This window comes from Canis lupus, chromosome 11, assembly GCF_003254725.2.
Source record: "Canis lupus dingo isolate Sandy chromosome 11, ASM325472v2, whole genome shotgun sequence".
NCBI lineage: Eukaryota > Metazoa > Chordata > Mammalia > Carnivora > Canidae > Canis > Canis lupus.
The window spans coordinates 70346619-70372025 of NC_064253.1; the positions used below are offsets into that span (position 1 = coordinate 70346619).

Consider the following 25407-nt stretch of genomic DNA (forward strand, 5'->3'; position numbering starts at 1 on the left):
GAAATCTTTTGGGGGTGATGGAAATATTCACTGGTACATATAAATTCCAAAAACTCACTGAATTGTATACTCTAAATGGATGCAATTTACTGTACATAAAGTATACCCTCAGAAAAGCTGATTTTTAAATTGCGTATAGAAAAGCGTAATTCAAGCTTGGAAAGAAATTAGAACAAAATTAAAATGATAGTAGTATTTGGATGATGAGGTTATAGGAAATTTTCATTTTTATGGTTTCACTTCTAGTAACATGACAAACTTTCCTTAATGAACATAAATTATTTTAAATTAAAAAAAAATAAACCAATCTTTGGCAGATTAGGTAGGCATCCTTTCCCTGGTTAAATGTATAACTAAAATATGTACTTCTAAGATATCATTTGCAAATAATACGACTCTTGTTTATCAGACTTAAGGGCAGAGAGGTAATCCCAGAGGGATAAGTGCTCTCCCTTCTCCTCTACATTTCAGGCATGAAATTGGAACAGAGACAATTCAATAATTTACCATGAATTGTGTTTTTAGTGAAATAATTCTTTCTGCAGCTATGTGGAGAACTGAGGCCCTTGCTGACACACTGCATTAGCTCTGAATTGTGTATGCAAAATTCATTTTATACACACAGACACACGTGCATGCGCACATGCATGTGTGCAGTCATCGTGTACTAGTAAAATATGATTGGGTTTGTAGTCGAGACCCCTGAGTTTGAGTCTTAGTCCTTCGATTATGTGGTCCTGTGGTGTTTTGAACATAGCCCCCTGATACCTGGGCACAGCTCCCATTACGAGGTGCAATCTCCCACCCTTGGATCTGGGTGGACTGTTAGTGTTTTGGCTGAAAGAGGATGGCGGAGGGTAAGCCTACAGAGGTTCTACAGCTCAGTCAAAAAAGATCAAGTAGTTTTACCTGGTTCTCTTGAGAGGGTTGCACTATCCAAGAAGTCTGACGTCCTAGAGACTACTATGTCGGAGAGGCCACCTGTAGACGCATGCATGGGTCACCTGCCCCAGTTGAATCCCTAGCCAATGACTGGCATCAGCTGCCAGCCATGCCAGTGGGCCATTTTGTACATCCAGCTCAGCCGAGTCCTCAGAAGACTGCAGCCCCACCTGACGTTTGACTGTAACCACAGAAGAGACCCCAAGCCAGAATTGCTCAGCCGAATCCTTCTCAAAAAACTGTGTATAAAATAAGATGGTGATTGTTTTTAGCCACTGCCATGTTGGAGTATTTTCTTAGGCAGCAACAATCACTTGTAACTGTGATCTTGGGTGAGTCACTTGACCTCTTTCAACTCTCTGGTCTTCCATCTCCAACAGGAATATCATCTAGTCTCAGCACCGTGACAAGGCTTAATAGAATCCTTCAAACCTCAGAGTACAGAGCAAATACTTGTAGTTTCATCTTATACACTTACTGGTATGTTTACACGCACTTATTGGACACCTACTATATGTCAGGACTGTGCAGTAGGACTCAGATTTGGATGGAGGAAGTGGTCAAGAAGCCAGGCAATGGGCTGAAGGGCAATAAGACCATGACATAAGTCAATGTGGGAACCGTGGGGACACGTTGTAGGGGCTTGCTCCCACAATCCGGGGCATGGTGCAGAGAATGGTCAGGTTCTGGACTGGGTGTGCAGAGATGGAAGGAAGCAGGAGAGTGGAGAGAGGTCATTGTCACAGAGAAAACAGCATCTGGCTTGGCTCTGTTAGAAGTGAGTGGAAACTGAGCAAGGCATGCACACTGCCATACTCAGAGAAGGTGGCCTATGCAAATCTTGGGTGAAAACAGACCCTTTTGAGGCATGATGGAGACACTGTAGTGTCTGTCTTCCATGCATCTTTCTGGGCACATGAGAATGAAAAAATAAATAGGCAAAGAAGGAATCTAGAACAACAGATGCCAAGTAACTGCTATCTTAAATAATGGTTATGACCCTGGATGAGCAAAGCAGAAAACAAGGTGAAGGTACAAGGTTCACCAGAAACATCTAATTCTGCTCAATGCAGGGATGGAGAATGGGGGGCTGGGGGGCAGCCGTGGAAACCTGACTCCAATATCTCGGCAAAGCCCTTTTTTCCAAGTCAGGCTTCCTAAGGGATCTGATGCGTGCCTCTTGTGGTGCAATGGTTGTCCTATGGCCAGTGCAAGTATTCCTTGGTTGTCAGATGACCATGATCACTCTCACAAAGTGTGTGTGCGTGTGTTTGGGGGTATGCACCAGCTAAAACAAAACAAACAGGAAGGCACTTTTCCATTCATCATTTCAGCAGGGCCATTTAACAAGTCCATGCATGACCAGGAGGAGCAGAGCATCTTAGAGGTCACGTGTAAGGCCGTGTGTCCAGAGGAGCCGATTCACGGTCAGCCCCGGCCCTCTACACGCAGGGCTCCTCCTGGATACCTCTGCGGACCTGTAAGAGCAGGGGCAGACAGTGATTAACCGTGGAGCTTCCAGAGGCAGCCAGGCCTCAGACAGGTAGAGAAGAGACAGAAGGGAATCCTATTTGGAACAAGGAAATTCACTGTCCCCCCTCGGCTGGGAAAAGTCCACTACTTTCATGTGCTGGACACATGAGGGGTTCTATGCAAATGCCAAATTTAATTAGCTCAGATTCAAGTGAAATGAACTAAATTCAATTTGCTATTTGCACTCCTTCTTTTCTCCCTTGGAGAAGTTTAAGGGCTTTAAATAGCTCAGAGAGAGGGGAAAAGAAGTAAAGTTAAAAAAAGAAGGAAAGAAAGAAAATGAAAAAGAAAGCCGTCTAATGCCCAGAGTTGCGCCCATCAAGTCATTCTAGGTAAGACTGGGGGACATCGTCAGGAGGCGGGAGAAGCTTTCCGCGAATCATCTCATAATGTGGACGGGGTGTTTGCCTGCCTTAGTGGTACCTGGCACCCAGTAGGTGTCTCCTCCCAGTGTGGCACCTGGCAGCCAGTAGGCGCCTCCTCCCGGCACGGCACCTGGCACCCAGTAGGTGCTACCTCCCAGCGTGGCACCCAGTGGGTGCCTCCTGCCAGCGTGGCACCCAGCACTCAGTAGGCTCCACCTCCCAGCGTGGCACCCAGTGGGCGCCTCCTCCCAGCACGGCACCCAGTGGGCGCCTCCTCCCAGCATGGCACCCAGCACCCAGTAGGCGCCACCTCCCAGCATGGCACCCAGTGGGCGCCTCCTCCCGGTGCGGCACCCAGCACCCAGTAGCCACCTCCTCCCGGCACGGCACCCAGCACCCAGTGGGCACCTCCTCCCAGCATGGCACCCAGCACCCAGTAGGCGCCACCTCCCAGCGTGGCACCCGGCACCCAGTAAGCACCGCCTCCCAGCGCAGCACCCGGCACCCAGTGGGCGCCTCCTCCCGGCGCGGCACCCGGCACCCAGTGGACTCCAACAAGCGTAGGCCAGAAGGAATGCAGCAGGAGGGCCTGTTCTCACCAGCACCCCAGGGTGCCATGCTGCAGTCGCTTGGAAGAGATGGTGTCTGATGGAACCTTGAGTGCCGGGGTCCTGGCTTGTTACCCTCAAGCAGAAACACCCTGCCACGTGCAGGGGCGCCTTGCCCTTCCCGCTCACTACCTCCCCCCACTCAGCCCTCCCCCAGTCCCATCCCAGCACAAACAGTATCTTGTCAAAGCAGACCCCACACTGCAGGTCCCTTCAGACATGGCAATCCCAGGGTGAACCGCATCTCTCGGTGCAAAATCTCACCCAGAGGTTCCAGCACCTTCCAATGGCAGGGCAGGAGGTAGGTGAAATCCCCAAACAAAAAACACGGTTATGCAAAAAACAAACAAACAAACAAACAAACCCAACCCAAACCAAGACAACAACAAACAAAAAACGTTCCCAGCTCCTACAAGAGCAAAAGGGCCAAATGATTTCACTGTCATTCAGAAATGGGTTCACTGTCAAGTTTTACAAAGTCATTAACCAACACGGAGCATCCCTGGGTCCCCGGTCTACCACAGTTGTGGCTTCAGGTAGGTCTTTCACCTTCTCTGTTTTTTCCATCGGAGAAAAATAATTATACCTTCCGCCCGATATTCTGCAAAGCCACGATTCTGTCCGGATGAGAAGTTCTCACATGGCCAAGTCCGAATTCTTGTCGGTCCCTCCTCAACCTGCTACCCCGCCAGCCGCCCCGTCCTGGTCCCTTGGCTCTCTTCCAGAGCGGCCAGCCCATCCTTCCTCCTTTCTGACCTTCTCACTCTCCCCCGCCTCTTTGCTGGTCATCAAACACGTGAACCTCGTTCTTGTCTCAGGGTCATGACATTGCTCCTTCCTGGAATGTCCTCTCTGCACGTCATAAGGGCCCCTACCCAGCATCACCTTAGAGGAGGCTTTCCTTACCACCTTGCCTGAGATACCCCCTTTCTTCTACTCCCACATCCTCCATAACCTGCTTCCCTTTGCTTCTTGGCACTTATTCCTATCTGAAATGACGCCGTAGCTTGGTTGCCTCGGTCTTCCATCACTATAGAGCCACCGGGAGATTAGGATCGCTGTCTTTCCATCACAGTGCTCTGCACTTACTCGGGAGCCTGGCATATAGGAGGCACTCCAGAACTATCTGTGGAATGAATGAATAGATAATGCATGTGAAAACATGTAGAGAAGTTCAAAGCTTCAGAGCTGAAGGGAAAGTCACACATTATCAGCCCTTCTGCCTTGAGAAAGAGAGGATTTACAAGTAGGCCTGGGAGTCCCTCGCAAACACATCTACGTTTCAGGAACGCGCCTATTTGGTTACACGAGGAGCTCGTTGGAGAAATGAAAAAAATAATAATGAATTTCATTTTGCTAGGCATGGTGTGCTATTTCCCAAATTGCTCAGAATTTCTCAGGAAATGGCTTCGGGCTTAAGGAGTGAGGGGGCCAAGGCCTGGTGCTGCCAGGACAGAAAGGCCCCTGGGGAGGACCAGATGGGCTTGTGTTATGAGGGAAAGGCAGCCCAGGGAGTGGTCTCTCCAGGGTCCTTGCCCCCTCCAACACCTCTTCCACCATCCCCCCTTGTCCACCGGTTGTAGAATTTTTCACTTGACAGTTAATAACAAAGTTCACCCTAACCAGTGCTAGGAAGAAACCATGACTGGGGACTAACTAACTAGATTTACGCTCAGAGTCTTCCTTGTTGCACAATTTTGAGAAAACGACTTAACCTTCTTGACTCTCTGATTTTTTATTTTTTATTTTATTTATTTTATTTTATTTTTTTTTTGGTCACTGATTCCCACCTCGCCAGCTCTTCTCTGAGATGAGGCATCGGTGAGTAACAAAAATTAAGGGATCCCAGTGTGACATGGAGGTTACCCTCAATTTCCCAGGCAGGTGATGAAGCCTGACTTTAGAATCCTTTCTGCAGGTGGAATGTGCCAGGTGGAGGTGAACAGACACGCAGCACTGGAATGGGAAACGATAATTCGTAACACTGCACAGCTATTACTTTGCATCAAAGGAAGTGATTTGTATTCAGAGATTATGTAATTGTGAAGTACTGAACAATTACAAAATATTTTGGCTCCTTTTGGGTATGAGGGAGGGAGGCAAAACCCTGAAATAGAAGAAAGTGGTGGCTCATAGGAAAATTTTATCCTACCTCTTTGTGAATGGCTGAAAACTCCACCTTCCTACACACACGCCAAACACTTCCGGCAAGATGAGTCATCACGTTCGGATGGCAAGTGTTTGCTGAGCCTCTACGGTATGCCCAGTTTCAGACGGGACCCACCAGCTGAAGCAGAGGCTGGGTACCCACGAGGAGGGTTGAAACACTATAGCGAGTGTGCGCAGTAAGTCAGGCCTTCCTCAGAGAGACTTAGGGCCTTTGATTTGGGTAGCCATAAGCCCAGGTAAGAGGAATATCCAGATTTTTCAAGGACAGTTGGATACAAGTTGACCCTGATACCAGGGACGCAAATTCAGAATGGGGGACGTATGGAATGCCAGGTAACCAAATGGAGCCCTCCCCTCGGTCGGTGTCATGTGAGATGATCATTTCCCCAGTCCCCAAGGGCATAATATACACAGACATAGGTGATGGGTGGCAGAGCCCTCTTCCCATTGTTTTCTTGTTTCTTTCTCATTCTTCCTCTATGGGAAACTATCCAGGTGGGGCATTTCCATATTCATTTCCAAGTAGAGGCATTTCCATCCTCAGCCAAGAGAGGACACCAAAACCAGTCTCTCATCCCGAGGGTTATGGATGTGGTAAGTGATCCTCCTAAAGACCCTAAAGATGCAGCAGTGGTGGTCTATCTTATCTCTGCTTAATCCACCAACCTGGTCCTTTAACAACTCAGATGGATCCAGAAAGGATGGCAGTGAGCTACGACAAACTCAGACAAATTGTCAGTTCAATTGCAGCTGCCAGATGCGGCGTCTATGCTACAGCCAATTAACACAGCCTTGGGCATACAGTCTGCGGCCGTCGATCTGGAAAATAAGTTTTTTCCCATCCCTATCTGGAAGGAGGATCAGGAGCAGTTTCCATTCACATAGGGTAGGCTCCAGTCCACACTTAAGGTCTTGCCCCAGGGCCATATTAACTATCCTACCCTCCATCGTAATAGTCTGAAGGGCCATGGATCATGTGGACAGTTTGAATGTCACACTGGTTTGCTTTGTTGATGCATCATGCTAATTGGACTAGAGGAATAAGGAAAGGAAGCATATTCAAGAATGTGATAAGATAGACATGCTCCAAAAAGTACAAGACAGATCCTATGAAGAATCGGGGGCTTGCCGCATCAGTGAAGACTGTAGGTCTCTATGGTCTGTGGCAGGTCATACATCTGTTCCAAAATAAATTAGAAATCCCTACATGTTATACTTCACCCCTCTAAGAAAGAAGCAGAATGCTTGCTCGGCCTCTTTGGGTTCTGAGGCAGCATGGCAAAAACACTTGGGGATCCTGCCCTGACCCATTTTCCCCATAGCATGGAAGGTTGCCAGGTCCAGGTGGAGCAGAGATTAGCAGAAGGTTCTGCAGCAGGTCAAGCTGTGGTGCGTGCAACCCTGCCATTTGTACCATTTGATCCAGTGGCCCCCGTAATGCAAGAGTCACTGGTCATAAAAAATACTATGTAGAGGTTATGGCAAGTGCCAATTAGGAGACTCATAAAGTCGGTCCCCAAGCTTCTAGAATTGAGTCCATGCCACCTGCAGCAGAGAGGCATGCATTTGCAGAGCTGAGGAGAGGGGAGAGTCCCTGGTAATGCTACTGGGTCCTATCAAGAGACCAGGCAGCCAGAGCCGCCAATTGTGAGCTAGATTCTGTGAGATTCAACAAGCCAGGTAAGGAGAGAAGACACGTGGAAGTGGCGCACCTAGGATTGGGCCCCAGCAAGGCCAGTACAAGTACACGGCACCGGTAAATGGCCCTGACCCCACGTCGTCCAGAGCTAGCACACGTTATATTGATGGCCGCTGCCTGGGGGTGGCCTGGAAGGCCAGAAGGCCACGCAAGTTTTGCAAAGAGTTATTGGCTCCATGTGATGCATACAGGCCAAAAATACACCATGTCCAGGACTTCAAAGGGTGCAGGTGGTCACCTACATTGTGAAGCAAGGAAAGAGGTTCACGGCAAGAGATCCCTGGATACATGACTTCTCTGGCCTGTCAGGAACCCCCCCTCAGAGCAAGACACCTTGCTTGTCCAACACCAATTTAACCAAACACCTTTGAGAAGTTAGCAAGTCATCCTTGGCAGCGGTTATCAATTGGTGGTGGGTTTTTTTTGGGGGGGCGGGCGGGTGCAGAGAGATGACTGTGGGGCTTGTCCTCTCCCTTTCAGTGGTTCAGACACGTCACAGCTCCACGCTCCACACGGTACACGTCCCAGCCCCCTAGAGCCTGCTTACAAAATTTCAGCCCTCCACCTCTTTTAAGCTGCCTATGACTACCGACGGAAAGAGCATCATATCAAAACCAAGAGAGACCAGACTGGTGGCGAAAAGCTCCGAAAGTGGTGAAAAGCTCCACAAGGGCTGGAAGCGGCGATCTACAGGTCCCTCTGGCGCTGGGATTCCAAGACAAAGGGGCCAACGATGGCAATATTTTCCCAGTGCCCTTCCTCTCTCCCTAAATCGTGCATCGGAATCACCTGGAAAGCTGTTGAAATGCAGATTTCTGGGCTCCAGCACAGAGGGGCAGGGGCTGAGAGTCTGTATCTCCAGCAAGTTCTCAGAGGCTGTTGAGAAACCACCCTTCAAGTGTCCCTAACCCAGAGCCCCGGGGACCCAGAGGCCGACCTTACGGGCAGCACTCCAGGATCCGACACGCCCTGTCCTCACAGCGATGGAGGCCGCACGCGTTACACTTCAGAGTCTGGGCTTTGGGGTTTCTCTGATCTGCGTTCAAGTCCAGACTCTGCCAATGAGCAGCTATGCGACCTGTGGCAAATGGACTTTACCTTGTGAGCCTCAATTTCCTCATGTAAAATGAGAGTCGTAATAAGATCAAGCTTACCGGGATAGCGCGGAGGTTTAATTAGATATACTGGAAAACAATGGGCATGGTGCTTGGCACAAAGTAAGCCCTTGGCAAATAAGGATCCAATGACAGCAGCAATGCCAGTGCTCTGCAAACTGTAAAGGGCCAGCAAATACAAGAGACTGCCTTCCATGGGCACATAGTTTTTCAACTCAAATTGTCATCGTCTGGGACATAGCAGGGCAATATTAGGAAGGAAGCAAAGGAAAGAGACTGTGCAGTGGGGGTTGTGACTCCTCCCTCTCCGCCCCTCCTCACTCACCCTCTGCACCCCACCCCGCCCCCAGCCCTCCTCTCCAAGGTCATCTTGTTTACATCTGGACTTGGGACTTCCCCGGGGAAACAGTTGCCCATTTTTCCTCACCCACAGTGCAGAGCCAGGGTGAGCAGCCAAATTCTCCCCTCCCATCTCTAGAACACCTGTCTGTGCTTTTGCGGGATGATGCTCACCGAGGTAAGCACCACACCTGGCCCTTAACACTCACACAGACATTTTTTGTTGAACTGAAATGTACAGATATTAAGGGGATAGGATTTAGGTTGGGCCCAGGATTGTGTCTGGGTCAGTGCATGACCTTGGATAAGCCTCACCCCTCCTACGGGCCTCAGTTTCCCATCTGCCATTTCCCATTCCAGCTGCAGGTTACAGCTGTGATGTCCTAGACAGAGATCTGAACAAGAGGCTGGTAAGCGACATTGGGGGGCCGGGGGGGGGGGCAGGCCCAGATCTGTCACTAACTCACAGTCCTGGGCCTTGGCTATCTCATCTGCATTATGGGATGATGTCTAAGTACCTGTCTCTCATTCCAAGGTCATGAATTTCTAGAATATTTGATTTTAGGCTTCTTTGGGGCTCAAAGTCAAGGCATTTAAGCAGCGTTTGACATGATGGGGAAGGAGTGTGTTTCCTTTGATCCTGAAGTGGCCACATTTCACGGGAGGCCTCTCAGATCCTACTGGATGAAATCTCCCATAATAACACACAGTAATAACGATTATTAATATTGCAGGCAGTCATTAAAGTAGCATCATATGATTCTCAACTCACATGGTATCTTTTAAATGAGAGTTCACTGACGCTTTAGCAAGACAAATGAAGGCAAAGAGGGACTACTGTCTGAGCCACTCACTTGAATCTTCTCTACATGCATTTTAACCCTTAACTGGTATAAGGCAATGAAGACAGCCTTGGATTGGGCTTTAAAAGCTGTGGCTTCACTGCTAAGTGCTTTTACTATCTAGCTGTGTGACTCTGGGCAAGTGACTCAGTCCATCTGGGCCTCAGTTTCCTCCACGGTGAATGCTTCTCCACCCTCCTCCCAGGGTTGTTACGAAGATCACCTAAGATAATGGATGTGAGAATCTGTTGTAAACTGTAGAGCTCTCTGCAAACACAAGGCACTGCCATTATGGTAATAAAAAGCAAATGGCACATGAATATTTCACAAGCATGGACTGGGACAGATTACTTATAAAGTACCCCCATCTAATAGGGTTTTACAAATACACACTCCCTGCCCTTATTATGAACTTCCTAATAATCCCTTTCTAAAGCTCATCTTCACATTCCTTTTGTCTCCCCTGTCATTTCTTCTTAATATCTCCTCTCTCACACAGCCATCTATTACTGAACTCTGGGTTGGCATTTGGGGAGAGAGTTTGTCAGGAAAATACACACATCCATATTTTGTACAGAGATGTAAATGAAATGAAGCAAGGACACCTCGATTTTATGCTAGATATTAAAAAATATACATCTTCCTTGTGGGTCTGCCACAGACCCTCCTATTAGTAATACTTAGTCTGAAATTAGATTTAACAACCCCATCACCATATGTAGCCTCAAATCCATTCACAGGTGGCATTAATGGAGAAAGGGAAGAAATAAGCTCAGATGCATTTTTTTCTTTTTTTTTCCCTCCTTAAAAAAAAAAAGTGTACATTTTACAAAGCCTTTTGGAGTCTCTCTTGGCTAAAGGAGAAATCCTTTTGCCATTAACTGTTCCTGCAGAGAGAGCTCGCTAGCTGCAAGATCATGATGAGGGTAAGCATTAATTAAATCTAACTGCGAGAGAATAATTATGTACACATATCCGTCAGGGCAAGTTGTCACTATCCAGTAACAAAGTTGGATACCAACTCCATCAGCAGAACTGTCAGGCGGCTGTTAAAAGGATATAAATGTGTCCCAAAAGGATCATTTCATTTAGGGGGGGAAAAATTGGATTGCAAAGGATTAATGAGGCGAGGGGTTTGTGTTTTCAATTGAATGTAAAATGCAAACCGAGGAAGTTGTGATATCATCATTTAACCTTAATGTTTAGCTACATTTGGATTTCTAACACGTGGTGGGGACAATTAGACCTTGTGTATCAGACCAACATTTCCATCATGCAATGAGATTAAAGATTAGATATCTTTTAAGTTATATTGCACAAAAGTTTACAACAAAATCATAAAATTTCATTTACACAGATGGCATATTATTAATAATAATTAGGCAAGAAAATGAATGCAAATCCCACCAGGGTAATTCAGGGATTCAGGAAAGGGATTTTTTTTTTCTTTCTTTCTTTCTTTTTTTTTTTTTTTTTTTTTTTTTTTTTTTTTGCTGCCTTTATCTCTGCTGAATTTCAGTCCAACCTCTGTGCAGCCGTATGTCTGCAGAGGCTCCTGCAGGTGATGGGAATGCAAGTCTTGGAAGCAGGTGCTGCAAACAGGCACAGCTACAATGCAGGAGCAGGGACAATAGTGTTGGAAGCAGATAGAAGTGTACGTCCAGGCTCTACCACTGACTGGCCATGTGAGCGGGGCTACATACTTCACATCTCTGAACATCAATTTGCTTTCCAGAATCATGTTACAGAAGAGAAGTTATAATAGTATATTTGAAAGCACCTAGAACAGTGACTGGCACATAGTAGGTGGCCAATTATTGCTGCTGCTTCCTGTCAGATCTATGTCCGAAGGGAAGAAACAAACCACAACCTCAAGATCTGTTCCTCCTGCACCGTCATCCTGGCTGGAGCAGTCATGGGTAGTGATGGTTTCCAGCCAAGGCAAGGAATAGGAAGCCTACCTGGTTTCACTGCATGCTTGGTGGACACCCATAATGGTCAACACCAGTCATTTATTCCAGTGCACTTATAACAACCTGTAATTGCTAGTTGGCTGCCTACCTGTTTCCTCCTCCGTAACTTGAGCACCCTGAGGGTGAGGGCCTCATGTGTCTGGTTACCTACTGTCATCTCAGGACCTAGAATGATGGCTCACACTTGGTAGGCACTCATTGAAAGTACGAATGGAAGTGAGGTTGGAGGCCCTGGGCAGAGACGTAGCAAGAAGGGCTGGAGTCGAGGAATGGGAATCGGGTGCAATAGCATTAGCGAACAGCTAGGGAGACACTCATTCTGTGCTGGGGATGATGCCATAAGGATGGATGATCTGACTTGTCTGGCTGTGCTGGGACCACAGAAGCTGATCTTAGAATGAGTCCAGAGTCTATCAGAGATCCTAGCCATTCTGGGATGCTGTAATGATCAGGGGAATGACCTCTTCTTGCATTCTCAAGATCTTGTCAAGGTATTTTTAGGTACTCCTGCCTGAAAGCACGACTTCTTCAAGACCTTTCCCCACCGTGGAATCTGTGTGGATTGCTATGAATGCTACAACACTCTGCTGAAGGGGATCACACTGACCCATCTCACTCAACACCTTTGGTAAGGTAACCAGGCTGACAGAGAAGGAGGTTGGCAATACAGCTATTCCCTGGAACCTTATCTGCTCCACTAGACCATACATAGGGCCTTTCTATTTCCAGAAGAGATCCTGACAAAATGAACTATTTCTGTGGCCCGAAGAAGAAATATGAAGAATGTGGATTGCAACAAAATACTACTACTTTGTCTTGACAGCGAATATTTTTCTGGAAGTGTTCAACTACAACTTCACCTATACACCTCCCTTCTCCTTCTCCATAAAAACAAAACAAAACAAACAAAAGATAAAACCAGTGTACACAGATGGTTTCTCCCTATTTCTACAGTTGATTGAAAGAAATATCTTTCAGAGGGGTGAAAATTAAGCCACATTTCATCAGAAATTGCCAAGAGTCATCATTGAAAATAAAATAAAATTTCAGGAAATTGGGCCACAGCCAGAAAACTGAGATCATAAAATGTCAAGACCCATAAAGAGAATTTCTTACTTCTTGTGCAAAATCTTTAAACTCTAATTCTTGGGGCAGAATTTTATATATGTTCATTTGATTATATTTTTAATAGTATAGTTTAATATGCTGCATTCTCATTTTGCCTACTTGATCTAATAGGAAGATTATGTATTAGTCAACCTGTCATTGTACTTCCATTTTTTTCTTTATATATTTTGAAGCTTTGTTGTTTTGGTACCTAAGTACAGATTTCATTTGTCTCTGGTGAACTGCTCCTTTTATGATTAATGACCCTCTTTATTCCTAAGAATTTTTTTGTTTCTTGTTATAAAGTTTATTTTGCCGTATATTTCTACTTCTCCCCATGCTTCCATTTGATTAGTATTTGCCTACTATATATTTTTCCATTCCTTCACTGTCAAACTTTCCATATCTTTATGTTTTAGGAAGATCTGATAAACAGCATGCAATTGGATTTTACTTAATGCAAATCTATCTCTGAATTTCAGTTTGCAAATTATATTTATTATAATTACTCATGCTTGGGGGCTTATTTCTACCATGTTATATTTCAGTCTGTTCTTTTTTTAAGTTTTTTTATTTTATTTTTTTTAAGATTTTATTTATTTATTCATAAGAGACACATGGAGAGAGGCAGAGACACAGGCAGAGGGAGAAGCAGGCTCCTTGCAGGGAGCCCAATGTGAGACTCTATCCCAGGACCCTGGGATCACGCCCTGAGCCAAAGGCAGATAGATGCTCAACCACTGAGCCTCCCAGGCATCCCAATATTTTTTAAGTTTTTATTTAAATGTCAGTTAGTTAACATACTGTGCAATTAGTTTCAAGTGTAGAACTTAGTGATTCAACACTTCCATACAACACCCAGTGCTCATCACAAGTGCCCTCCTCAAGCCCCATCACCTGTTAAACCCATCTCCCCATCCCTTCTGGAAACCATCAGTTTGTTCTCAATAGTTAAAGAGTCTATTTCTTGCTCAACATCACCAACATCATGGAAATACAAATCAAAACTACAGTGAGATACCACCTCAACCTGTCAGAATGGCTAAAATTAACAACTCAGGAAACAACAGGTGTTGGCAAGGATGTGGAGAAAGGGGAAGCCTCTTACATTGCTGGTGGGAATGCCAACTGGTGCAGCCACTCTGGAAAACAGTATGGAGGTTCCTCAAAAAGTTAAAAATAGGGCTACCCTATGATCCAGCAAGTGCACTACTAGGTATTTACCCAAAGGATACAAAAATAGTAATTCAAAGGGATATCTGTACCCTGATGTTTATAGCAGCATTATCTACAAGAGCCAAATTATGGAAACAGCCCAAGTGTCCACAGACTGATGAGTGGATAAAGAAGATGTGGTGTAGATACAGAATGGAATATGACTTAGCCATAAAGAAGAATGAAACCCTGCCACTTGGCAATGACATGGATGGAGCTAGACAGTATAATGCTAAGTGAAGTCAGTCAGTCAGAGGAGGACAAATACCTATGACTTCACTCATATGTGGAATTTAGGAAACAACAACAATAACAACAAAATCAGAGGAGAACAAAAGAAAGAGCAAACCATTCTCTTCTTGTTCCTGCTTTCTCTTTACCTGTATCCCACCACACCCCACTGCCCACCTGGAGTCACCAGGCATCAGCTTCTAAAGCCTGAGCTTTGCATTTCCTTTCCATTCTTTACACCTGAGGAGTCACCTTTCCTCATCTTTGATAAACTTACATTTTTTTAAAAAGTTATATTTTATTCAATGTATGTGTGCATGTCCACACGTGTGCAAGCATGTGTATATGGAGCAGGAAGGTCAGCTTTGCGTGCCATGCTGTTGCAAGTTTACCACGCTCCTCCCCACATTCTTTTCATTTAGATATGGGAGCTCTTGTTGTAAACAAAAGCATGCTTGTTTTTAACAGTAAATATTCTAGAATTGGGACGTTACCCCAAAATATTGAGGTCCAATATGTAAATATGAAATAGGAGCTTGATGAAAGAGTCCTTCTTCCTCAGCCACATTCCCCTGCCCACCGGACTACTCTGGCTAACAGCCCAGGAGCTCTAGTCGGGATCCTCAGTGTGTTTAACCACGTCTATCTCAAGCACGGGAAAATGCAAAGCCTTCTCTTTATAATCTTCTAAGTGATTTACCCATTTGATTACAGTTAAGTCAGAAAAAGGCACAGGCTGCCAGCTACGATGGGTTTTCTCCAAATCCCCCAACAGTCAGTCCTTGTGCAGGTAACATGACCTATGTGATTCTACATGTTCAAATGGCATGAAAAGAGGACCATTTTGTTAAGTCAGGGGACTTGGAATTCCATTCCTGGGTCTTCTAATTCTTTTCTGTGGCATGGATGAGGTCTTCCCATCCATCATTTTCTGCATCTACGAGCAGGAAGGATTGGATGACCTTGAAATTCATTTCCATCTCTGTTGGACTAAGAGAATATAAGGAGTTATTTCCCTCAACTGTGCGCCTGAAAGCCTGTGACTATGAGGCCTCTGAGACATCTCCATTGACCTAGAGTCAGCCAGCAAGCAGACCGGCAGGGGTTAAGTCTATGATCCTCTCAGTCCACATCTGAGATGTTCCCATACCGCAGGGAGTGCAGGTCAAATCCAATCCACTGCCTGTTTTTGTGTGGTCCAGGTGCTAACAATGGTTTTTACACCTTTAAGTGGTTAAAACAAATCAAAAGGGGAATATGTTAAGACGTAAAAATCATACAAAATTCACATTTTAATATCCATAAATGCGTTCCATTCTTTTGATTAGAAGAACTCTATTACCAAAAATGATGCTTAGTTATTATTATCGTATTTTGAATGATGTCAGATTTGTGGAGAATTTTCTCTCACTGTATAAATGCCTACATAATATGATCAAAGTGTGCCTCTCGGTCAGCAAAGCTTAAAATATTTCCTATCTAGCCCTTTACAGGAAAAATATGATGATCCTTCATTAGACCATAGGCCTTTGTGAGGATGGAGCTAGTGTCCAAAATCGACTACCTTCCATATACCACAAGCCAGGCCAGATCCAACAACGGCTCGTGAGCCAACCTCTTTAGCCCTGTTATAAAAAAGCTGGTTAACAGAGGTGTAAACATTACATATGGTCTTTGACCAGCTGTAAATGGTCAAAAGACTAGAATCTGGGACAGGGTCCTCCCTAAACCAGCTGTACCACACATTATAGAAGTTCCTTCACAGATCTGAGCCTCCACTTTTCCATCAGTAAATTAGGAATAATTACACTTGCCTCAGAAGACTGTGCAGATCACTCCAGGCTTTAACATAAGACAGAGGCTTAATAAAACATCAGTACCTATAGGTTGTAAAAAATCAATAGGGGCACCTGGGTGGCTCAGTTGGTTGAGTGTCGACTCTTGATTTCAGCTCAGGTCATGATTTCAGGGTCCCGGATCAAGCCCTGCATCGGGCTCTGTGCTGGGCATGGAGTCTGCTTGAGATTCTCTCTCTCCTTCTCCCTCTGCCCCTCACCCACTCTCTCTTTCTAAAATAAATTAAAAAAAAAAAACACAGTCCAATATTGTGTCTCTTCACCCTTAAAGAGGTGAACTCTTATTTGGCCACCTCCTGAATCTAAGATGACCCCAAGACTTGCTTTGAGCAATAGAAAGAAGCAGAAGGAATGTGTGCTTTCCAGGTTTGGGCTTCAAAAAAAACTTGCAGCTCCTATTTTTGCTGTTTTGGGAACCATCCACCATTTGTTTTCATTTTTGTTTGAAGAATTTATTTATTTATTCATGAGAGACACAGAGAGAGACAGAGACATAGGCAGAGGGAGAAGCAGGCTCCATGCAGACCCCTTGGGGCCCCAGGATCACATCCTGAGCTGAAGGCAGACGCTCAACTGCTGAGCTACCCGGGGATCCCACCATCCACCATTTGAACCAGCTTTGGATAGCTGGCTGGCCGAGTCTGCTGAGCCTACCCCACCCAGACCAGAACTGCCCAGCTGATCCCATTCCAAATGCTCAACTTGGATTAAAAGCCAAATAAATGGTGGCTGTCCTAAGTCACAGAGTTTTGGGGTTATTATGCTATGATCCAGACACAACATTTGTGACATTCTGGTAAAAGAAGTATCTTAAGAGTTGTGACCGCAGGCCCCACCAGCCCCCGGCCCCCCTTCTGCTGTGGCCACTTGTGATTGCCTGTGCACCCCGCCAGGCCAGCCGGAATTGACTAAGAGCCCCCTGACATATTTCAGACAGACAAGGAAAACCGCCCGGAGGAGACACACACTTCCAGCAACGCAAACTTCTCTTAAAGACACGTAGGAGATTTATGGAGGCAGCTGTGTACTCTGACTACAAATCAGCTCTCCCTTACCTCAGCCCAACACGGCCCGGGAATCACGGGGCTGCTGGTGGCACCGGCCTTCTTGGGAAGGGCCTCATGCCAAGAAAAAGACGGCCGGAGCCCTGGGGATAAGGCTTCCCCAGCAACTGTTCACAGCATCCCTGTGTTTGAAGGCGCCAAGACTCTGATTTCAGGATGCAGCTAATCCACAGAGTGCTTATAGGAACATGGCCAGAAGCAGCACATTCTCACAACGGCCCTCGGAAACAAGAATGGCAGGTGTGCTCGCATCTCCAGGTGCTGGGGACGGAACCCGGGGAGCTTAAGCAGTTTCCCTGAGGACCCAGCTGCACTTAAGAGCTGGAGTTCCAGCCTCTGAATACTCGGCCTTTCAACACACAACAGTGCTCCCCAATCAGATTTATCATCAAAAACCATTTAAGTCAGAGGAGACCTGTGGAAATTATCTAGCACATCACCTTTGCTTTCCAAATTAACAACAACAGAGATTTATTGGGTACTTACCATGTTTAGTGCAGCCTGCTGAGCACTTTACATGCATTAACTCTAATCCCCCAGCCCCCCAGGAGGTGGCCGATTATACAATTTGTAGATTAGGTAATGCCAATTTAGCACAAAAAGTCACTTCTCAAAGTTGAGTGAGTCAGAGGCAGAAATGGGATATGAATGTACATCCATCTGACTCCCAAACCCGAGAGCTTCTTTCCACAAAAACACACAGCCTCTTAGATGGGGACACTGAGGCCCGGGGGGGCTGAAGGTCTTGTCCAAGGTCATTAATTGTCCATTAATCCATCAAGCATTAACTGAGCATCTGCTATTTGTCAGGAGCTAGGCTAGTCTATGAAAGCACAGGCATGACCTGGACATAGCCACTGCACTTCATGAGTTTAATTAAGGGAGAAGAGAGGTGGCCATAAATTACTCTAATAAAAGGTAATAAATGACAAATACCACAAGGAAGATAGAGAAGAGGTTATCCGAGCTTCTGGCTCCTTTACCCTCCCTGACAGATACACCCCGATATGCCCTTTTACTGCAACACACTGTCCTCAGAATGTAGGCTTATGTAAATATATTATTTTTTTCCTGTTTATTGGTAACTGGCTATAAATTATTCACTTAGTTGGAAGAAAATATTCGGAAACATTAATGGCTTTAAATTATCTGCCTTACTGGGCTGTTGTTATGCATAAATGCGGAACACAAGCCCCGGGTCCAGTTTTTATTTTTCTGTGTTTCTAGCTGTCTTGGTCCCCGGAGCCTCTGCCCGCTTAGCAGCCTTCCCTTCCTACGGGGACGTGGGGGTGGAGGTCCCTGCCCGAGGTGCCGCAGCAAGTCTTGAACCGGCCTCCTGGGAGTGAGGCTGTCCTGGGGACCACGGCAGCGGCCTGGGGTCTGGCCCTTTGTCCGTGATGCCGCTGCTCTTCTGTTCCGCCACCTTCGAGCCCTGGCTCAGCCCTGGCTCACCTCCCCAGCCCACCGCCGGGCGCTAAGAGTCTGCTCGCCCTTCCAAACGATGCTTTATGGTGACTCTTTGGGAAGTCTTCAAAGTCATCCCGAATGACTAGCAGGCCTACTTCCCGCATGCCCCTGAGGCCATGGCATGCTCCCTGGGGCTGAAGGGGGGCTGAAGTAGGGGTCCTGACTCTCATTCTGGAGCGGAGAGAGAGGCCTCACCCTCCAGGGTCTTCTAGCCCCTGAACTCCCCCACAGCAGCACGGGGGATGCAGAAACACTTGTCAACACAAGAGAAGCTTCAGCCACTTGCTTCCAGGGTCTAGCCTGGGCGGGCACCGCTTCACGGCTTGAAGGCCTCACCTGGACCGGCCGCAACGAAAACCCAAGTTGCGTGGGAATGCAGTGTGGGCTGTGTCTGGGCCCTGAGCTCACAGGTCCACATCCACTGGCTGGACCAACTTGGGCAAGTCCCTTAACCTATGTCTGACCTTCCTCTCCTGTAGCCTGGGATAATGATAAGCCTTACCCTATGGGATCTGGGAAGCTTTTAAATGAGGTAATGAGTGATGCGCACAGTACTTAAAATACACGAAATAGGGGATCCCTGGGTGGCTCAGCGGTTTGGCGTCTGCCTTCAGCCCAGGGCGTGATCCTGGAGACCCGGGATAGAGTCCCGCATCTGGCTCCCTGCGTGGAGCCTGCTTCTCCCTCTGCCTGTGTCTCTGCCTCTCTCTCTCTCTCTCTCTCTCTCTGTGTCTCTTATGAATAAATAAATAAAGTCTTTAAAAAAATGCATGAAATACACTAAATGCTGAGGAGATGCTGGTGCACCACATCTCATTAACCATTTGCATTCTGTGGTGCTCCCAGCTATCTCCTCGTATCCATCCATCCTTCCATCCATCTGTCCCCACATTCTCTCATTCTGCCGATTGCTATTCCGTGCCAGCTCTGTTACACACTGGAGCTACAGAGAGACATAAATCACTGTCCTTCCCATCATGGGACTGTCAGAGCTGGGGAGGGAGACAGATGCGTCCGCACGTATTTACGATGGATTGTGATAAAGGCTGAGACGGAAAGCAGCACCGGGCTGCATGGGCCCGGACAAAGGAACGGCTCGCTGAGCCGAGGTTAGGGCTGAGGGCGGGCTGAGGGGGTGTTCCTTCCCAGCGAAGACTTTGAAACTGAATTCTGAAAAATGAGTAGTAATTTGCTGCCTGGGACAGAGAGAGGGGAGAAAGGGAGGGCGTTCTAGGCAGAACGTGATCTGGACACAGACTTGGGAAGCGAGGCAGATTGGCTGAATGGAAAAATGGCCAGTGTGCCGGAAGCCACAGATTGCAGAGGCTTGGGACCTGGACGGAGCTGGGGGCAGGCTGGAGTCGGCGAGGAAGGAGCCTGTGTAGCAGACTACGGCACCTTTCCACCCTATTAAACATGTCCCCTTCATCTTACAGATTCTTGCTCTTAAAGCTGAGCACAGACACCCCAAGTGGGTAAGGATACTGACAGGCATCAGAGCAACAATGAAACAACAGTGATAAACATAACAACCAATAAAACAATGGGGAACCTATGTTTCACGTGCACCTTTTGCTGGGCTCTCCGCTCTACAGGCATTGTGTCATTCGACCCTATAGAAACCCTTTGAAGGTGGCACCCTCACCATCCCAACATCCTCAGCATAAGCTTGGTCCTTCTTCCTGGGACATCCCTACAACCTAAAGACTTGAGAAAATGTTAAATGATTTCACTGAAAAGCTAATGAAGTATAATTTAAACTGAAATAAGCATGTACGTATTATGAAATAGAATATCATGGGGTTTTGGGGGTTTTTTAGGTGATGTCTGGTATTTGGGGCTTATGGCCAATGTCTATCGAGCCCAGCTGTAGACCCTTTGGGAGTGTGTTGATTCTCACCTGTCTTTAGAAGACCTCCCCGCAGAAGCTTGAGATGCCCTAATGCCAGTGACAGACGGTTTGGAAACTGTTGTAGCCTAGAGAGCGACGTGGCCAGATTTAGTGTGTTTTCAAAAGATCGCTCCAGCCACCACGGTGGTAGATGGATTTGTGGATGAAGGGGCTGTTGCAGGACTCTGGACGAGGAATAATGAAACCTCAGCCAGGTCAGAGGCAGTGGCCCAGAGAGCATGGGGCAGACCTGGGAGCCTCTGCAGGCCACATGAGCAGGACCCGATGACAGTAATAACATCAGCTACTCATTACGGAGAGTGGGATTTTTGTATTTAAAATGGAACTAACCCCCATGAGCTGACTGATTGATCTTAAGCGATTGAAGAAGCTATGTTAGCCTCAGTTTCCCCATCTGCAAAATAGTGTCAATAATACCAATGTCCTATATGGGTAGTTGGATAATACCTGGTTAGTTCCATTTTAAATACAAAAATCCCACTTTTAAATCCCTAGCTAAACCTCATGAGCCTCGGGAAGCTCTTCCTCCCATCAAAAGCAATCTTCCCCTGCTTTATTTTAGCCCCGACACATTCACTTTTCACTGCCTGTGGCCGTGGGCAGGGTTCGGGTGGGGGGCAGTGCCTGCTCAACAGCTGCCTCATAAAACCCTGTCGGAGACAGGAGGACAGCAATCAAGTCCCCCACCACCTCCCTCTGTCCGCCTAAGGATGATGCACTTGAACATCCACGAGGCCTCTCAGGAGGAAGCCAGAGTCACAGAAATACACTGGAGCTGCTGTGAACCGTGCTCCATCCCACGACACCGGTTGCCCACTTCCCGCTCCATCTGCTGCAAACCACTGGGCACCACAGAGGCAGAGAGAGGCCAGGTGCTGCCACTCTGGGCCAGAAGGCCCGACGCCACCTCAGCAGCAGGTGGAGGAGTTGCACTGAGAATCCAGACCCTCCAGGGGCACCCAGGTGGCTCAGCAGTTGAGCATCTGCCTTTGGCTCAGGTCATGTCCCTGGGGTCCTGGGATCGAGTCCCACATCTGGGTCCTTCCAGGGAGCCTGCTTCTCCCTCTGCCTGTGTCTCTGCTTCTTTCTCTCTGTGTCTCTCATAGATAAATAATCTTAAAAAAAAAAAAAGATAGAATCCAGTCCCTCTTACGGGATCTGGGGCTTCTGATGGTCATGCAGGCTAACGGAGCACTTCCAACCCTGCATTTCTGTGGTTGCTTCTGTTCCTTGAGATGCTAATAAATGTTCCAGGAGGAAACATAGAGTCTGTGGTCAAGATGGTTGCACAGACGTGGAGCCAAACAAAGAAGCCCAGCTTCCTGTCCTGCAGGACTTCCTAGGGTCTTCAAGAGTCTAGAATGCATTCAGAAATGTCCAAGAGGCAGATGGAGAATGCACAATTTCTCTGACTTGTATCGCCCGTGGGGTTCCCCAGTCCAAGATAATCCTGAGGACCTGCAGCAGTAAGCATGCGAGCCGGGAAGCGCGGGGCTGGTGCACACTATCCTTCTTCTGTCTTGCTAAAAACCCTATCCAATGGTGGCAGTAAAATCACGAACACAATGTTATTAAGCCATTTTCAAAATTGCCTTAACAGCATCCACTTGAGCACAGTTAATGTGTTATCCATCAGCAAGCCTATCTCTAGGGGAAACAAGACTCCCCAGAGGTCTGTAGCAAGAGGCTCCGGCTTATCCTGGATCCCTCTTACAGCACCAATCCGGAAGTTACAAACCTGAGCCACTTTTGAATGATCTTTGGAGGTTAATACAGTCATTTATTCAACAAATACGTATTAAGCCCTTTCTATGTATTTCGCGTACGAGTATGAACCACATTTTTTGAGGTTAGTAAATAAGCCAAGAAACAAAAATCATTTTAGACCACACGATTGTGGAACAAGTCAATAAAAAGCGTAACACAGCACCGTCTTGGGGTAGAGAGCATTGGACTGGGTGGTCAGGGAAGCCCATTCGGATGAACTAGGATCAGAGCTGAGAGCTGAATGGTGGGAGAACTGCCAGGGGAGCAGCTGGGGGTGGGGCACGTAAAGAGACACAGTACGGGGAAGACAGCACGTCGTCAGGTTCTAAACTGGGGAACCATTTGCTGTGTTCCAGCAATCGAAGGAAGACAGTGAGGCTGGATCACAAGGAAATGCCAAGCGAGTCAAGAGGACAGGAGCCAGATCCAGATGGTGGAGGAGACTGGCAAGTAGTTTGGGATGTATTCTAAGAACAGCAGGAAACCACAGAATGATTTTCATCAGAAAGTGGTCTTATCCGGGTTATGTGTCTAAAAAGATTACTCTTGGGACACCTGGGGGGCTCAGTGGTTGAGCATCTGCCTTCAGCTCAGGGTGTGATCCTGGGGTCCTGGGATCGAGTCCCGCATTGGGCTCCCTGCATGGTGCCTGCTTCTCCCTCTGCCTGTGTCTCTGCCTCTCTCTCTCTGTTTCGTGAATAAATAAATAAAATCTTTTAAAAATTTTTAAAAAGATTACTCTGGCTACTTTAAGGAGATGGAATCCCAAGAGGGTATAGTTGCCAGCGGGAGGTAAGAGGTGCTCATACTGGTGACAAAGAAAGGGAGGACAGATTCAAGATACATTTAGGGAGAAAAAAAAAAAAAGAATTTTTTCTTGCCTTAGTTCTCTTAGGCCCAATTTGACTTGTAAATCAAAAGCAACTTGATATCCACTCATCATCTAAGTCAAACAGCAGATTTTCATTAATAATCAAATTCTGAAATTCTGCCCCAAGAGGGGAGACAGATTCCAAAGCAAAGGCCAAGCCTAATTCCCCTCCCACTAAAAGAAGCCCCATGTGGCCTAGTTTACGGCACTGTGTAATAGTGAGCAATCAGAAACAGCCCAAATGCCCAAGAGTGGAGGCCTTGTTAAGACAGTTACGTTGTAAAAGAGGGATTTGGGGGGAAGGAATTCAGTAGTATAACAAATCTTTTGGATAGGACACTAAGGAGATAATTCAGACAGGCAGTGAGAACAGGGGAGGTTAAGGACTGGGAGTCACTTGTACTCATGGGGGCTGTATTTGCCAGGAGCGTATCTCGGAAGGGATTTCTTGGTGACTGATAGAAGGAAAAAGATGGGTAGGTAAGGCTAAATGAAACTACAACAAGTGACCCTGCACAAATATAAGATGGGACACACACAAGGCAGCATTTACTCAGCTCCCGACACATGGGCTGAGCGTTCCATGGTGTCTACATTCACCGGTTCACATGTCTTCACAGCAATGCCCTGGGGCAGGAACTGACATCCCATTGTGCAGAAGAAGAGCCTGGGCCTCAGAGATACCCTGTGACTCTTTAGAAGCCATTCAAGTTGAAGCTGACTGGGCTGGGACTGGCAACCAGACACGGCTGACCTCAAAGCGACTTACTCACCATTACACATCGGTTCAAACTGGGGGTTACTGTGTGGATTCCCAAAAGGAACCCCGGCATCGGCTTCTGCCTTGATTTACGACCTCAGTTTAATGTGTCGATCCTTGGTTTGTGCCAGGGTTCAGGATTTCACAGGACAAAGACCTAGACATCCTCTCAACAAATAACAACATCTACCATGTGTGCAGGTACCAATCTAGGCCCAGAAGTGCAAAGATGCTTCAGGCAGCCAGACGAGTCCCACCTCCACACAATTCTCTGTCCCAAACAAGATGACATTATATTCCACAACAACGAAATCAGTGCTTGACACGTATGTGGGCAAACTCACACATGGGCATTCAGAGTGAATTCTGGCCGTGACAGCCAGCGGCGTCTTCGTGGAATGTGCCATGCAAGTTAGGTTGGGAACACAGGCAGGGCCTGGCCAGTTCTGAGTACAGTGGTTCAGTTCAAAGATCTGGAATTCAGCTGGGTTAGTTCTTCCAGGCTCTCCTACTGATGAGGGCATCCCTTTGGGCAAGTGCCCACAGCTTCCCGTGACTTAGCCTTATCATCTATAAAATGATATTTAGCTGTACCTTCTATGTAGTGTTGCTGAGAATCAAATTGAAAAAAAAGAAAAAAAGAGAGAGGTATATAGTATTTAGCTTGCTGCCTGGAGTAACTAAGTGTCCATAAATGACAGCAATTGCTCCTAGGGTCCGGATAGGTCATTTAAGGCAGGGAGAACGGCATGAAAAGGAACATGGTAGTGGAACACGCAGATTTAGGTGGGACAGCAGAGACCAGGGCTCCACAATGGCCTTGGATGGTCCTTTCCACAATCCTGGGCACTTCTGAAGGCCCTGGACAGCCACTAAAGCTCTGGGAGAAGAGGAATGGCACCATCAGAACAATGTTCACAGGGACTAGAGACATGAGAGGCCAGAAGAAGAGAGGAGCTGGAGGCTACTGAGTAAGCTTACAGGGAAGGGAAGGGATTCGGATGCCAAGCAATGATAAGGGGGCCCATCCCATCTACAGAGTCATACAGATGACAAGAGGAAGAAAGAGGTGACGATGGTGATGACAAGGAGGAGGAGGAGGAGGAAAAGGAGGAGGAGGAGGAGGAGATGATGGGAAGAGGAGGAAGAGAAGGGGAGGAGGGAAACATCTACTTTTTATTGCATGCTGGGCTGGGCACTGTGCTAAGATATCGTAACAATCCCATGGGTTCGGAGTGGTGTGGAGAAGCAGAGCGACCTGCCCACAGTGACGCGGTTAGTTAACAGCAGAATCAAAATTTTGAATCCAGTTCTACCTACTTTACAGTGCTCCCACCCCTGACCACGATGCTATTCTATCGAAGAGCGACTCCCAAACCTGCTCCGGGATCCCAGCGTGAGGATGCCTTCCACGAGAACATCTGCATCTCCCGTGCTCTCTGGAGAGCCACCCACTAAATGTAGGGAGCTTTGAGGTGCCTGTTGCTAATCTTCTCAGCTGCTCTAGGAGACGGATGGTCCAGTCCCATCTCAGATGAGGCAGCTGGGGCTCAGTGACACTAGCGCCACCCC

General features: G+C 47.1%; 1 protein-coding gene across 4 annotated transcripts in view; it reads right to left on the bottom strand.

Annotated features, from left to right (window-relative positions):
- The window catches only part of ASTN2 (astrotactin 2), an 853772-nt gene that overhangs the window by 580850 nt on the left and 247515 nt on the right, over nucleotides 1-25407 (bottom strand). The gene's annotated exons all lie outside the window — the stretch shown is intronic.